Raw genomic sequence first — 14,175 nt, forward strand, 5'->3', positions numbered from 1 at the left:
GACCGGGGAGCTCTCGCTCATTCACTTGACAAGCACGACTGAGTGCCTACTATGCACCAGGTACTGATGCACAAACTCCCTCTGGCTGGCGGGAAAAGAAGACACGAACAATATAACAGCACACGGGGGATCTGAAATCGCTGATGGTGCAGTGATGGGGTGAATAGGGACACCTGTGGGGTGGGGCCCAGGCCCCTCTCAGGTGAGGCTGCACCTGTGTGAGGCCCCGAGTATGAAAGAGGCATCTGTGTGGTAGGAGGGAGGGGATCTCACATGAGGGTGTTGGCCTGGTACCCTGGCTATGCGGAGGAACTGCGATGTTTTCCAAGGGGTGATGACCAGCTAGCTCCTGATGGGTTAAGCCGGAGAGTGACAGATCTGATTTATGATTTTTAAAGAGCTTTCTGGCTGCTGTAGGAGGGTAAGGCAGAGAAGTGATGGAGGCTTGGGCCAAGGTGGTAGCCGTTTAGATGGAGAGAGGAAGATGATTTTAGACTCATCGTGGAGGCAGAACTAAGAGTTGGGAGAATTCCCTGGTCCAGTGGTTAAGGACTCCATACTCTCACTGCAGAGGACCCCAGTTCAATCCCTGGTTGGGGAACTAAGATCTGACAAAACATGTGGTGCCCCCCCCCAAAAAAAAAATATAACTGGGAGAAAGACATGATGGAAGCAAGGGGTCTCCTTGATTCGTGACTTGAGCCACTGTGGCCATTTTCTGAGATGGGGAGGACCAGATGAGGTTTGAGATCGGGAGTCAGATGGGAGTTTCGTTTTGATTACCTCCAGAAGCAGAAATGTCCACTGATAGCTGGGTCCACAGGGCTGGAGATCAGGGAGAGACTGAGCAGGGGGTGGAGATCGGGGGCCAATGGCTGTAGGTGGAGTTTGTGGACAAAGGCACAGATCGCCCAGGAAGAGATCTGGATGGTGGAGAGAGAGGACCCAGGTCTGGGGCCTAGGCTCCTGCATGGAGAGTGGGTGGAGGTGAAAGAGTCAGCATAAGAGGCTGACAGGGCACATTCTGGGAGAGCAAGGAAAGCCAGGATGGTGGCATCTCAGAAGCCAAATAAAAGTCGCTCAGTCGTGTCCAACTCTTTGCGACCCCATGGACTATCTAGTCCATGGAATTCTCCAGGCCAGGATACTGGAGTGGGTAGCCTTTCCCTTTTCCAGGGGATCTTCCCAACCCAGGGATTGAACCCAGGTCTCCCGCATTGCAGGAGAATTCTTTACCAGCTGAGCCACGAGGGAAGCCCCAGAAGCCAAGAGGGGGTTCCAAACAGAAGGACGAAAACAGCCATGGTTGAGGATGCTGTGAGGGTGGGTAAGATGGAGACACTATTGCTTTTGACAATAGGAGGCCAGGATGGGAAGAGAGAAGTGTCATGAAGGGGTGAATGCATCCAACTTCAAGTAGGTTGAAGATGGCTGGAGGGAGAAGGGAGAAAGAGCGTAGTTGGCTCTTCCTAGAAATGTTGTGAAGAGGGAAAAACAGTGGATGGAGTGGGGGCTGGAGAGGGGAGAGTCACAGGAAAATTCAAAGAATGTTTAGGTGAGTCCCGGATACCCCTCCACCGGACTGCCCTCAGTGGTAATGTTCTGTGTAGCTCTAATACACAGCAAATATCAAACCAGGTCACTGACATTGGTCAAGTCATAGATCTCATTCAGATTTCCCAGTCGTATGTGTATGTGAGTGTACGTGCGTGCATCAGTTACATGTTAATTGTGTAACTGATCAGTTACACGTTGTAACGTTACACATTACAGTTCAGTGTGTAATTGCACTGCATGTGTAGTTTGATAGCCACCCTCACAGTCAAGATTCAGACTGTTCCATCACCATGAGGCTACCCCACCCCTCCCCACGGTCCCTCCCCTGCAGCTCCCACTACTTTATCCTCCGTCTCTGTAGTTTTGTTACTTTGTGAGTGTTATATAAATGGAATCATACACTACAGAATCGTCTGAGATTGAATTTTTAAAAACCTCAGCATAATTAAGAAAGGGGTTTTTAAAGGACAAGAGATAGCAGAACATGACTGCTGATGGGGGAGGATGGTGGATCCAATAGATGATAAGATGGGTGATGCCAGGAGACATTGTAGTGGTGGGAGCCAAATCCCTGGGACCAGAAGTGATGGGCTCAGAGCCCAGGAGGAACAATGGACCCTTGACAGGCAGCATGGCCCCTCCACAGGCAGGAAGAGGGGATACAGGCAGAAGAAAGTGGGCTTCTGGAATCTGCAGTGGGCAGGGAGGGAGTTCACATCTGGTGCTTTATGACAGGTCAGACAGAGCTGGGAGGTACGGGGCAAGTAGGGACGGGGAGACATGGTCATGTTGGAGAGCAGGAAGTGAGCCAGCCCATGACCGAGCTGGGACTGCTGGGCAGTGCTGGGACCACTCGAGGTCTGAGATTTTGAGCTCACAGAGGGGACGGTGTGCATGGCAGGCTCATTTTCTCCAAGCACATTTGACTTTTCAGTGTTAGGTGCCCAGAAGGTGCTAGTTGGATTTCTCCAGATACGGGTTTCATGAAAGTACTGCCAAAGGAGAGAGGCAGGCAATGCGTTTGAGGGATTTATTATACTGATGGATCATGGAGCTCAAACTAGACAAAGAGGGTGAGGACAGAAGAGCAGTGAGAGAAAGAGGGAGGTGTGAAGATCTCAGGGTGATGAGAGAGTGGTGGCAAGAGGGCTAAGGAGAGGCACAGGTGGGCTGGGCAAGGAGGCTTGACTGGAAACTGTGTTGGAGACAAGGGCCTGGCTGTGGCCCAGGATGGGAGCTGGCAGACGTGGAGGCCAAAGGTCACTGGAGACAGGAGATCTGGGAACAGGGAACCCCAGCGTTGGTCATCCCTAGCGTGGGGAGGTCACCTAGAGGGTAACAAGGGCTGAGGCTCAGAGGAAGATGGGAGCCTCTCAGCGGATGAGGAGAAGTGGCCAGGAAGGTGGAAGGAGGAGATGGTGGAGGCAGTCTGACAGGGTAAGCATCCAAGGGGCAGGAAAATTCTAGGTGGGAAAGGTTTGGAGCTGAGGTCTTGAAGGGGCTCAGAGGAGTGGGGAGCACTTCAGCCCGCAGATAGACGGCCTAGCAGAAGCCATCTATAAATGTCACTGTATACCTATCCCCCAGATGGGAAAACAGAGGCCTGAGAGGTTAAGCAAGTTCAGAAATGATGGGTTCTGTGGAAGCTTGGCTGAAGCCTCCTTGAAAGTTAGTGCGGTGGTGAAGAAGGCAGGTTCAGGAGCTAGCATGCTGCCTAGAATTGAGTTCTTCTGCCTCCTCCCACCAATAAGCTGCTTTTTAAACCTCCCTGGGCCTTGCTTCATTTGTGAAATGGAGCTAATAACAGTATATATTCCACAGGTGGTCATGAGGATTGAGTGAGTTCATACGTGCATCCTGTGAGTCCTGGAGCCAACCTTGTTAATATTTAGGGAAACTGAGGCTCAGAGCGAGAAACTTGCTTGTCCAGCAAGGGGAACCCTTGGGGTCCCTAGCATCCCTGCCAGATCCTGCCCCCCTGCTCCAGGCATACCCTACCCACTGCACTGCCTCGCTTCCCCCAAACACATGGTTCTGTCAGGGTCAGCCTGGATGCTCCAGCAGCCCTAGAAGGAAGCAGGGTGAGGGCCTGGTTCCCATTTGGCAGATGGGGAAACTGAGGCAGGATGGCATCTTTTCTCTAGGTGCATTCTGGAGCACCCAGGGAGGGTAGGCTCTGTATTATCAGCCAGTCTTTCCTGTGGGAGGGACACCGAGGTGACATAGACACTGTTCCAGTCCCCATGCCACAGTGTCACAGGGGAGGCAGGACAAAATCATGAGCCAAGGAAGTAGCATTAAACAATGGAATACACAGCAAGAAATGCTTGCTCCAGGTGACAGGGATGTGGGGCTGGAGGATCTCAGAAGGGGAAAGAAAGGTCTGGTGACTGTGGTGGTGAAGGAGGAGCAAGGGGCAGGGCTGGGATTTGAAGGGTGCTATGAGTTTAGAGAGAGGGGGCCTTCCCAGGGAGAGAGAGGAGAGGAGCTGTGAGCAAAAGCCCAGAGCAAGGGTGGGGAGGAGGCTTCTGCTAGAGCAGAAGAGGCGGAGGGTGAGGCCTTGCAGGCCGACTCCCACGATGTCTCAATCTTCTCCAAGACTGGTGAACCAGATGTCCCTAAGGCTTGTGAACAGATGCCAACAGTGGGAAATTGGCCAGTGGATTCTCTGTGGCCCAGCACGCCTGAAGCCGCCAAGAGCTGAGGCAGAGGGGCCTGCAGGCCAGAGTGGGGGCTCTTGGCCCCTGGGGGTGCGCTGGGCCAGCCAGCGGTGCAAAACGGGGCTAGCCTTGGCCACTCCTTGACCCTCCCGGGTGGGCTGTGGGGGGTGTCATGGCCCTGTGAAGTCTTCTTCAGCGAAACAGAAGCCAGCGCTGGGAGTGATGCGATGGAGGTGAAGGCTCTTAGCTCCCTGGCAGAGACACCCTGCAGAAACCCGAGGCACGTCAGAAAGCAGAGTTTTGGGAGAAGCTTTGATTTAGAGAACAAGGTTTTGGCATCAAACTGCGATCAGAGAACAGCGGCAGCCCGCCACGCCGTGAAACTGAGCACCGTAAACCTCATTAATCTGAGGCCTCTGTGTTCAAAGCGACGCCTAATTAGAAAGAGCCGAGACTCTTCACTGGGCTGGGTGGCCCATTGTTCCTGCTGGACAAGTCACACCAGGTGACTTCAAAGCCCACTCCTTCCATCCCTCCGCCGTGCAGTGCCAATTAGCCAGCATTTAGAGCGGGCCACCCAGGCTGGTGAGCTTGGCTGTGCTCACGCTCCATTTGGTGCCAGAGCTGGGGGCCTCCGCGCCGTTCTCTAGCTCCTGGGGTAACGGAGCCAAGCCAAGTGCCAGGCGCAGGTGGGAGTGTGGTGCAGTCTGCAGGCGCTTGGAGCCTGGGAGGAGCTGGAGAACGCCACACTCTCGCTTCCCATCCTTCAGCTGCCTTCTCCGGAGGCCCCAGGAGAGGGCCTAGGATGTCTACCCCGAGGTCACACTTGGTCTGGGGACACCCTGTGAGATCTTGCTGGGTGGTCTGATCCGCATGAACTCTGGGTCCCCAAGGGGATGCAATATCCCGCCTTCCCTGGTTTTCACCCCCACCCCACACTGTGCCAAGGGCCTTGCATATAGTAGGTGTTCAGTAAGGGTCTGTGGGCCAGGGTAGCACCTCCTTGAGCCAGATGCTGTGAGGGGCTGGTGACTGTACCAGGACGCAGTGGGCAGCCACTGTTGCTTGGAAGCCTCTGTTTAGAGTTGGGCTAGGCTTTCAGCAGTGTTCCATTTTCAGTCTGGAACACCTGGGTCCTGGGAAACCATGGGTTTTTCTCTGCCTTTCAGGATGTTGAACTGCAGTTGAATCTAGAGGCAGGGGAGGCACAGAAGGAAGACTCAGGGTCATGAGCCTGAAAGAGCCCAGGACTGGCACTGGGGACTCCAGGATTCCAGACCTGTCGTCGGCACTGACTGGCTACCTTGTGCTTTTGAGCAGGTTGTTTACCTTCTCTCAGCCTCAGTTTCCAAATCTAGGGACGGGAATGATAGCTCTTTCCTCCAGCACTCTGGACTTCATACAGTGAAGTCAGATGCGGGACTAAGTATGAACCTGCCCCAGCATCTGTTCAGAGTGCAGTGGGAGATGGGGATACTCCTGGCTTTGCTTGTACACATCTAGAGGCTGGGTGCTCATCACCTTTTGAGGCTGCCTTTTAAATCGCTGGATAGTTGCAGTTATTAGAATGGTCATTTATATTAATTTCCTAGGGCTGCCATAACAAAGTACCATAAACCTAGTGGATTAAAACAACAGAAACTTATTTTCTGAGTTCTGAGAATTGGACTATAAAGAAAGCTGAGTGCCAAAGAATTGATGCTTTTGAACTGTGGTGTTGGGGAAGACTCTTGAGAGTCCCTTGGACTACAAGGAGATCCAACCAGTCCATCCTAAAGCAGATCAGTCCTGGGTGTTCATTGGAAGGACTGATGTTGAAGCTGAAACTCCAATACTTTGGCCACCTGATGCGAAGAGCTGACTCATTTGAAAAGACTCTGGTGCTGGGAAAGATTGAGGGCAGAAGGAGGAGGGGACGACAGAGGATGAGATGGTTGGATGGCATCACCGACTCAATGGACATGGGTTTGTGTGGGCTCCGGGAGTTGGTGATGGACAGAGAGGCCTGGCGTGCTGCAGTTCATGGGGTCGCAAAGAGTCGGACATGACTGAGCTACTGAACTGAACTGAGAGGCTAGAAGTCTGAAATCAAGGTGTTGGCAGGGCTCTGCTCCCTCTGGAGTTTCTAGGGATGGAAATTTCTTGTTTCTTCCAGCTTTTCATGGTTGTTTGGCATTGCTTGGCTTGTAGAAAAATCATTCCACTCTCTACATCCATCTTCACAGGGCATTCTTCCTGTTTGTGGGTCTGTGTCCAAAATTCCCTCCTCTCATAAAGACACCAGTCAGTGGGCAAGATCCTACCGTAATAAAGCATGACCTCATCTTAGCTATGTTCTGAGGTTCCAGGTTGACATGAATCTGGGACACAATTCAACCAGGACCTTCATTTTCCTTCTCCTGAACCCACCCCTGTGACCATACCCCAGAGATTCTCCCCTGTCCAGCCGCAGCTCTGTCAGCCTTCCGGGCTCTTGTCTGCTCTTCCAGGACACCTGTTGGTGTTGCAGACATGTTTCTGGGAAAGGGTCCGTCTTGCCTCCCAGGGTTTGGCATCCCTCCCCCTGCTCTCCTCGTCTTTAGACATGGAACTCCCATTGCTGCACTCCAGGACACAGCCCAGGTCCCACCAATTAGCAGCCGCTTTGATGTATAATACTATAAACCCCTTCACCTCATTATAGGAAATTTCTTTTGAATGGCCTTTAAAAACCGTCTCATTACACAGGGAGAACTGTAATTATGTCACACAAGAAGGAGGTTCTGGATGAGCTGGTGCCCAGCGCTGTCAGAACCGCCCGGCAGGGTTCACCGCTGGCTGGTTTGGCCACTAGGGGTGAGCTTTTCCTTTCCCCCGTTTCATCCTTTCTGGTCCCTTTTCTTCTGGGATCTGGGCACCCTTGTCTCCGTTGGTGGCCTCAGGGGGTCAGAGCCTCCCATGGAGAGAGCAGAGCTGCAGAGTGGCCAGGGCTGGGGGAAGCAGCTTTGGATAGGTACCTTGTCCTCAGAGCCTCCCCCAGCCATTTTCAGGAGCTTCCCAGCTTTTCTCGAGCCTACCCTCCAGGAGGTTGATGGAACCTTCCTGGTGGTCCAAGAAAATCACAGTGGAATGGGACCCTCAGGGTCAATAGCAGGGCAGGACCCTGCCCTCAGCCATTCACCCAGTCCTCCTCAGCAGCCTCCTGAGAAGGGGCTCCAGCCTTCTGGGATGAAGTTTTCTCCAGCCCTTGGGGGATTTCTTCTGTGTCTGGCTAAAACCCCTTCTGCTGATGTTGACCTGATTTTAAGCCCCTCTCTTCCTGGCTGTGTGATGGTGGGCAAGTCACATGACCTTTCTGAGCTAAATTTCTTCACCTGCAGAATGGTCAGCACTGTTTCTGCTTAAGGGTGTGGTGAGATGGGCATGGCTGCCCATGTGGATGCCTGGCATTGGTGTGTAGTGGGGAGTGAATCCTCACTGCTTCCCTTCACAGAAGAGGCTGCGTGGGGACTTTTCTCTCTCTCCTCTGCTTAATGCCAGACAGAGTGGCCGCCCTGCTGACTTAAAGAGTGGCTCTGCGCATCGCTCAGTGGTCCTGGTGGGGGTGGCTCTCCTCTCTCATACACCTCCAGCCCGGGAGGTGTGTGTGCACGTTGAGGGGTTGTTTCAGGGATGCTTTCTTCCCCTTTCCTGGTCCCCGCTCCAGCCGTGCCCAGGCCAGAGCTTTGGGCCCAGCCTAGGCCACTCGTCCAGCCTCACCCTGCCCTGAGGTCGGCACCATGTTGGAGGAGCTGCAGTGGGAGGGGAGGAGAGACCATCAGGGTGCCCTTCACTGGAGATGCCCACCCACATAGAGCTTTTGTGTCAGCCTGAACTTTTCAGTTCTCAGCTTTCTGGGAGTCTCCTGGGACCGCCTTGGTCCCCACTGACTAGTTAGGTGGGCCACGGCCGGGAGATGGCGGCATGCGGAAATGTCAGTGGCGTCCGTGGAGCCTGGCGCAGTGGTTCTCTGGGGAGGGGGGCTGCTGCGCCGGTGTTAGGATAGCTTTGAAGAGGCCAAATTCCCTCCCCCCATAGGCCTGGCAATCAGGAGTTGGGGGGCAGTCTGTGTGTGGAGGCCCCTGAGTGCCAGGACAGGGCTCCTGGGGTTTAGTGACAGTTGCCCGAGCCCCTCCTGCACCACTTGCCTAGCCTCTGTCACACTCTGCATCTCAGCACAGACACTCTCCTCCAGGGAGTCTGTCTCCAGGATCCCTAAGCCCTCCCCGTCTGGGCTAGGCGGCTCCCTCAGCATCCTGGACTGCCAACCACGGAGTGCTCCCTCCACGCGCCGGTGCACCACCCAGGACCTCGGGGGCCCTGAACAGGCAAGCGTGCGGGAATGTTACTGTGTGGTCCTCTCTGCCAGTAGTCACCCAGAGCTGGGTTTATTCACTTTGATATCCCCAGCATCCAAGAAGTGCCCAGAGCCTAGTGTAGGTTTGCTCAATGATTGACTGACAGGAGGGTTGGACCTTGTAGCCAAGTCTCCTTCATCAGATCAGCGCATCCTGGGGGCGATCCTGCCTGCCCATCCCCCTCCTTTCAGAAGGGCACAACTGGCTAAGGAGCAGGAAGAGCTGGACTCACAGCACACGCTTGGCCCTGCTTGCTGCCGGCCCTCCACCTTGCTCACCAGGTCTCCACCCTGTCTCCCAGGGGTGCCGACCTTCACCTGCAGGAGCAGTGATAGGAGCAGAGGGCTGCCTCTGTAGGAGCTCCCTGGGCCCAGGGGGTCCAGGAGTGCTTCCTTTGTGAAGTGGGACTTTATCAAGATGAGATCTGGAAAGAGAGATGATGAAGAAGGCAGATGCGAAAGTGTGACTGGATGGCCTGCTGGCAGAAAGACAGGAATCTGAATTTGGGGGAGGACCCATGTAGGAGGATGTTGAAGGGATCAGGGAGATGCCTGGATCCCCGATGCTGGGCACAGATGCCGTTTACCCCCTGCCCTGCCAGCACTTCCAGGAGAGGTCACATTGATCTAATTCCATGATTTGAGTTCTGAGAACCCTGTGTGTGAGACCCAATCATACGTAGCCACTGCTCTCCTTGAACCCAGGTCAAGTTGTCCTGAGCCTGGGTGCTATGGGCTGTGTGCCCCGTGGAGGGCTGACCTGCCTGAGGCTGCTGTGGGTGGGGCCAGGCTCAGGGACCTGCCAGAGCCCAACACTGAGAAGGCACAGTCAGAGGGGCGAGCTTGGATTATTTTTTCATCTCTGTCTATCCTGGAGCATCAGATGTGGGCACATGCCCGCCCACTGCTTGCTGCCTGCTGAGATGGTTTGCCGTGAGAATGCCCAGCCCCTGGCACAGTCTCAACAGCCGCAGGTCCTGCCCTGCTGTGTCCCTCACTGCGCTGTTCCCTGCAGGGTATCTGCATGGTGTCTTGGCATAGCTGCAGCCATGGGCACCAGCCAGGGAGGCAGAATCCTGCCTTTCTGGGTGTCTGTGCCTGCCAAGTCCTCTTCTGAGACTCCAGATATGGCTTTTGGAACTGGCTGAGGAAGCTGGGAGGGTGGACTCTCTGATTGGCTCTGGGGTGATGGGCCTCAGGGGGGATTCCTATTTATCGGGCATCTAACTAGGCCCAGACTCTGGGTATACAGGGCTGAGCAAGGCAGCTCTGGCCCCTTCCCTTGTGAAGCTCACAGCTTTTGTTGGGGGGGGGGACAGATAATAAACAAGTAAACAAACACATAGATGTATAATTGCAAATTGTGACAAGTGGTACAAGAGAATGATAGAGAATGCAGAGGTGGGGAAGGCTCCAGGCTCCCTGAGACAGGGTAATCTGGGAGGGCTTCTTTAGGAGGTGTCTCATCCCTTAATTGGACAGATGAAGAGGAGGGGGCTGTGTGCAAGGAGCGGGGAAGAGCATTCCATGCTGGTGGGAGCTGGGGCCCCACACCTTGGTGTGTTGAGAAGCTGGGAGGAAACTTATGGGGTAGGAAAAAGAAAGCTGGAGGAGGTGTGTCAGGGCAGGTGGGCAGGGGTGGGTCAGGCAGAGTCTGTGGACCATGGCCAGGAGGGTGGGCAGGTTTTGTTCTAAGAGAAAGTGGAAGCTGCTGGAGGGTTTTAAGCAGGAAAAGGACATAATCTAATTTACTGGCTGCCAGCAGATGGGGAGCAGAGGGGAGAGGCACAAGGGCAAAGGGTGAAGCCCAGCAGACAGTGATGGGCTTGCCTGGGATGGAGGTGCAGAGAGGAGTTTGGACTGGAGATACGTTGAGCACTCGTGCTGGCTGGGATGGGGTGAGAGTCGGGGAGGAGTTGCAGGGGCTCCCACGTTTCTGGAATGCACAGCTGGGTGGATGGTGGAGACATTCACAGAAGCAATAGCTCAAGAGCAGGGGGAGCATACTTGGAGGAAGATGAAGGATGAGGGGTTTGTGGGACACCCTGAGGGAGATGGCAAGGATGTCAGGATCATCGTGGTACCAGCCAGGTGACTGACATCTTATCATCGCCATTTTACAGATGAATGATCTGAAACTCAGAAAGCCACACAGCTGGTAGTACTCAGAGCCAGGATAGGAACCCAGAGCCATCACCTCTAGAAGGGACCCCCACCCTTGCCTAGTCTTGTGTTTGAGAAGGGCAGTGCTTTACCCAAAAGGATGAGTCAGCCTGGGTGGGCAGGTCGTCTCCCGCACTGCCACCTTGGTCTTCCCCCGGGGCCAGGTCTGCGTTCAGATGCACACTCCCGTCTAGTGTCACACTGTAGTCTTGTGGGCCAGGAGGCCTCAGCTGCCCTGGGAAGGGTGGGGGCAACTCACCCCTGTGGCCCCATTATGCCAGGGAGGATCTGGAAAAGTTCTTCAATTGTTCAGCCTGAGAAGATGTCCAAAATTAACCTTGAGTTGGGGCTTTCTGAGGACAGAGGAGCCCAGGACAGGGTGGCTCCGTGATGCTTCGCCACCTCCTGCTGCCCGCCTGGATGTGGGAGGGGGCTTGGGGTTTGCCTGACCCCCATCTGCTGGGGCTCCTCCTCTGATGGCTGGGTGGGGGGCCACTGAGAGAAGGGAAGGCCTTTGGCAGCCAGAGGCCAGGTAAAAAAGTGCTGGACCAGGATGGAAATCCCGGGGTTGCCATTCACCCCCAGTGACCTCAGCTTCCCCACCTGGACAGGGAGCCCAGTGAGTGGATAAGACCAGGGGCCTTTCCCCACAACCATCCCAGGATCTCCACCATCTGAGGTCAGAGTGGCAAAACATACCAAGGGCTTGGGTTGTGGGGCTATGGTCAGGGGACAAAACTGGTCAGGGGGCCTAGAAAACATGGCCAGGGTGATGGAAGCAGGTCTGAGGTGTGTGGGGTGCATCTTTAGACAGAAGCCAGTGGTATAGGGCAAAGGGGTGAGGAGGGTGTGAACAGAGGGGCAAAAGGCCAAGGACACACACTGTGCCCACAGGCCCCTGCCCCCTCCCCACTGGGGATGAGCCAATTTATTCGATGGAAGATTATCAGCAGCTTTTCTACAGGAAAATGGGAGTCTGATAGCCCTCCCTAGGGCCAACTATGACACTGGTCTCTGGTGGTGACTGCCTGCAGTGGCTGGTTTCTGGTTCAAGGTTCAGCGTAACCAGGGTTGGGCCCAGCGTGTGTCCAGGGTCAGGACTCAGATTGATTCTCTAGGAAGAACCCTGCTGGGGTGGGTTTGGTACCCACCTTATCCATACTTCCTCTGAGCTTTCAGTGCTCATCTTCCCCATGGGACATGTTATTTATTTGTCCATAGCTGATGTCACCCACTCTGGGCTTTGATATGAGAAAACCCAAAACCCTGGCCAGGAATCTGATCACGGTTCCTCCAGAACTTGCCACTACTGGACACTATATGGTGTGATTATTCTGCCACTTTGTAGATTAGAAAAGTGGAACTCAAAGAGGTAAAGCAACATCCTGGAGTCAGCCAGCTAGTTAAGTGGTGGAGCCAGGATAGAACTCTTTGTTCTTTCCCCTCTTTCCCTCAGCATCCCTTCCTGGTCCAGAGAAGGGGCCTCAGCAGAGCTCTTCCTGCCCAGGCCTCCCATGGAATCTTATTCTCTTTTCCATCTAGATTGGGGGTGTAAGTTCAGCCTTTCTCAGGTTGAAGCTCCCTGGATAAGTCAGTTGGGCCTGAGGATAAATGAGGGGACCCTTCTCCAAGGTCCAAGGCATGCTGGCAGGCCTGTCCTCATTGGGCCTAGGAATGGGTAGCATCTGTCTGCTGGGTCCCCTAAAGACCAAGAGTTTGACTTTGGTCTTTGTTGGAGGATAAAGGAGTGTGGCAATCCCAGTGGAGGCATTTGGGCATCATGGTCCTGGATTTGAGAGCTTCAGAAGGTCCTTCCCAGCACCTCTGACATCACTCCTACAGGCATTTTCTCCTGTCCTTCCAGGAAGTGGTGCAGAGAGGGCCATCTCACCTCCTGGATGCCTGGATACTTCATGCTGCAAGCCAGAGAGGAGAAGACACTTGTACTAAGTAACAGTATGTTAGTAGAGAAGAGGGACCAGAACCCCAGGACCCCACCTCCACTGCCAATATTCCTAGGTGTTTCTGCTTTCAGGCTCAAAGCCACTATGGCAATTGAACACTCATGAGCCCACAAAGGCATCAGTTCTAATAGTGGAACTCCAAGCACGGTACCAGCTGTTTGATTTTGGGCTTCCCTGACCTGTCTGCTAGGCTCAGACTTTTCTCAGTGATACGAATCCACGTATTTGTGAATCACTTGGAATATTTCATGGGGGGACGTGGTCCATAACTTGAATGAGGTCCCAGGAGGCTATTTAAGAGGGTGTCAGCAGGTAGTCACACTGTCAGGGGGGTAGCAGCTCCTCGCATGGCTTCTCTGCACTCTGTGTAAACCACAGTAGGTTTGTGAGATGGACAGGATCAGCTCTTTTCTCAGCTGGGGAACCTGAAACTCAATAAATGAAGTAAAATGATGAGCCTAGAGTTTACCAGCCAATTCTCACCCACATCCGATCCAAAGTCAGTGGATTTCCACAAGTCCACCCTGTGTGCCCAGACCGTGGTAGAGAAAGGAGAGAGGGAGATAGTTCCTTGCCCTCAGGTTGCTGCTGAGAGAATGAGATTTAAGTCAGAGAAGTAAAAGGGAGCAAGAACTACTGACCTAGGGCCCAATGCTGTGTGCACAGATCACAGCCATGCCAGGAGCTCAGGAGAGATCAATGCAGCTGGAGCAGTAAGGGAAAGCTAGGAGAAGTTTATATAGGATGAGGGAGTTGGGAAAAGCAGGCATATCTAAGAGTGTGTGTGTGTGTGTGAGAGGTCGGGGTGGCAGGTGGTGGCCCAGAAGGAAGGCAGTGGCTAGGAGCTGTCCAGCGTGCTGAACAAAACAGCACTCGTAGGACCTGTCTGAAGCTCTTCCTGGAGGCTCGGAGGGTCCTTTCTCTTGTGTGAGCCTCAGTTTGCTCCCCTAGACAATGGGAGTACCGATATCTATGTCATAGCCTTGTTGAGAGGTTAAAGAAAGACCACAGAGGATTATGTTGAGCATGAAGCCTGCGTCTAGTTGGTACAGGCATTGGGAGGGGTTGCTGGTCTAGGGTGTTTCCACTCCCTTTCTGTGTCCCCCAGCCTTCAGGCCTGGGCATCTTACAAATGGGGCAGCTGGGGAGTAGAGTGGGAAAGACATGTGTGCCAAGAAACACAGTATATCAATAGAGGAGGGGGGCCATAACCTCAGAGCCCTACCCCCCACTGCCGGTATTCTTAGATGGTTCAAAGCCTTATGGAAACCAAACACCTCTGGGAACTCAAAGGAATTATGCTCTAATAGTGGGAGTCTAGGCACTGTGAGACCTATTCCCTTGGGCCTTCCTGACCATCCCTTCCCATCCTCTGCTACTAGCTTTAGTCCACAGGTGGTCTTGTTCTATCTTTGGGCTGAGTTTCATCTCTCTTTAACCACACCCTTTGCCCCCT

General features: G+C 53.9%; 1 protein-coding gene across 2 annotated transcripts in view; it reads left to right on the top strand.

The window, feature by feature from the left end:
* The window catches only part of LINGO1 (leucine rich repeat and Ig domain containing 1), a 220,119-nt gene that overhangs the window by 106,492 nt on the left and 99,452 nt on the right, over window positions 1-14,175 (top strand). The window contains exon 1 of one of the 2 annotated variants that reach the window (XM_044932818.2): window positions 46-60. The exons of the other annotated variant lie outside the window; for it this stretch is intronic. The gene's annotated coding sequence lies outside the window, so the exon portion shown is untranslated. Of the gene's footprint in view, window positions 1-45; window positions 61-14,175 lie in introns of those variants that run through there. 2 annotated transcript variants of the gene reach the window in all.

Source organism: Bubalus bubalis, chromosome 20, assembly GCF_019923935.1.
Source record: "Bubalus bubalis isolate 160015118507 breed Murrah chromosome 20, NDDB_SH_1, whole genome shotgun sequence".
Classification (NCBI taxonomy): Eukaryota; Metazoa; Chordata; class Mammalia; order Artiodactyla; family Bovidae; genus Bubalus; species Bubalus bubalis.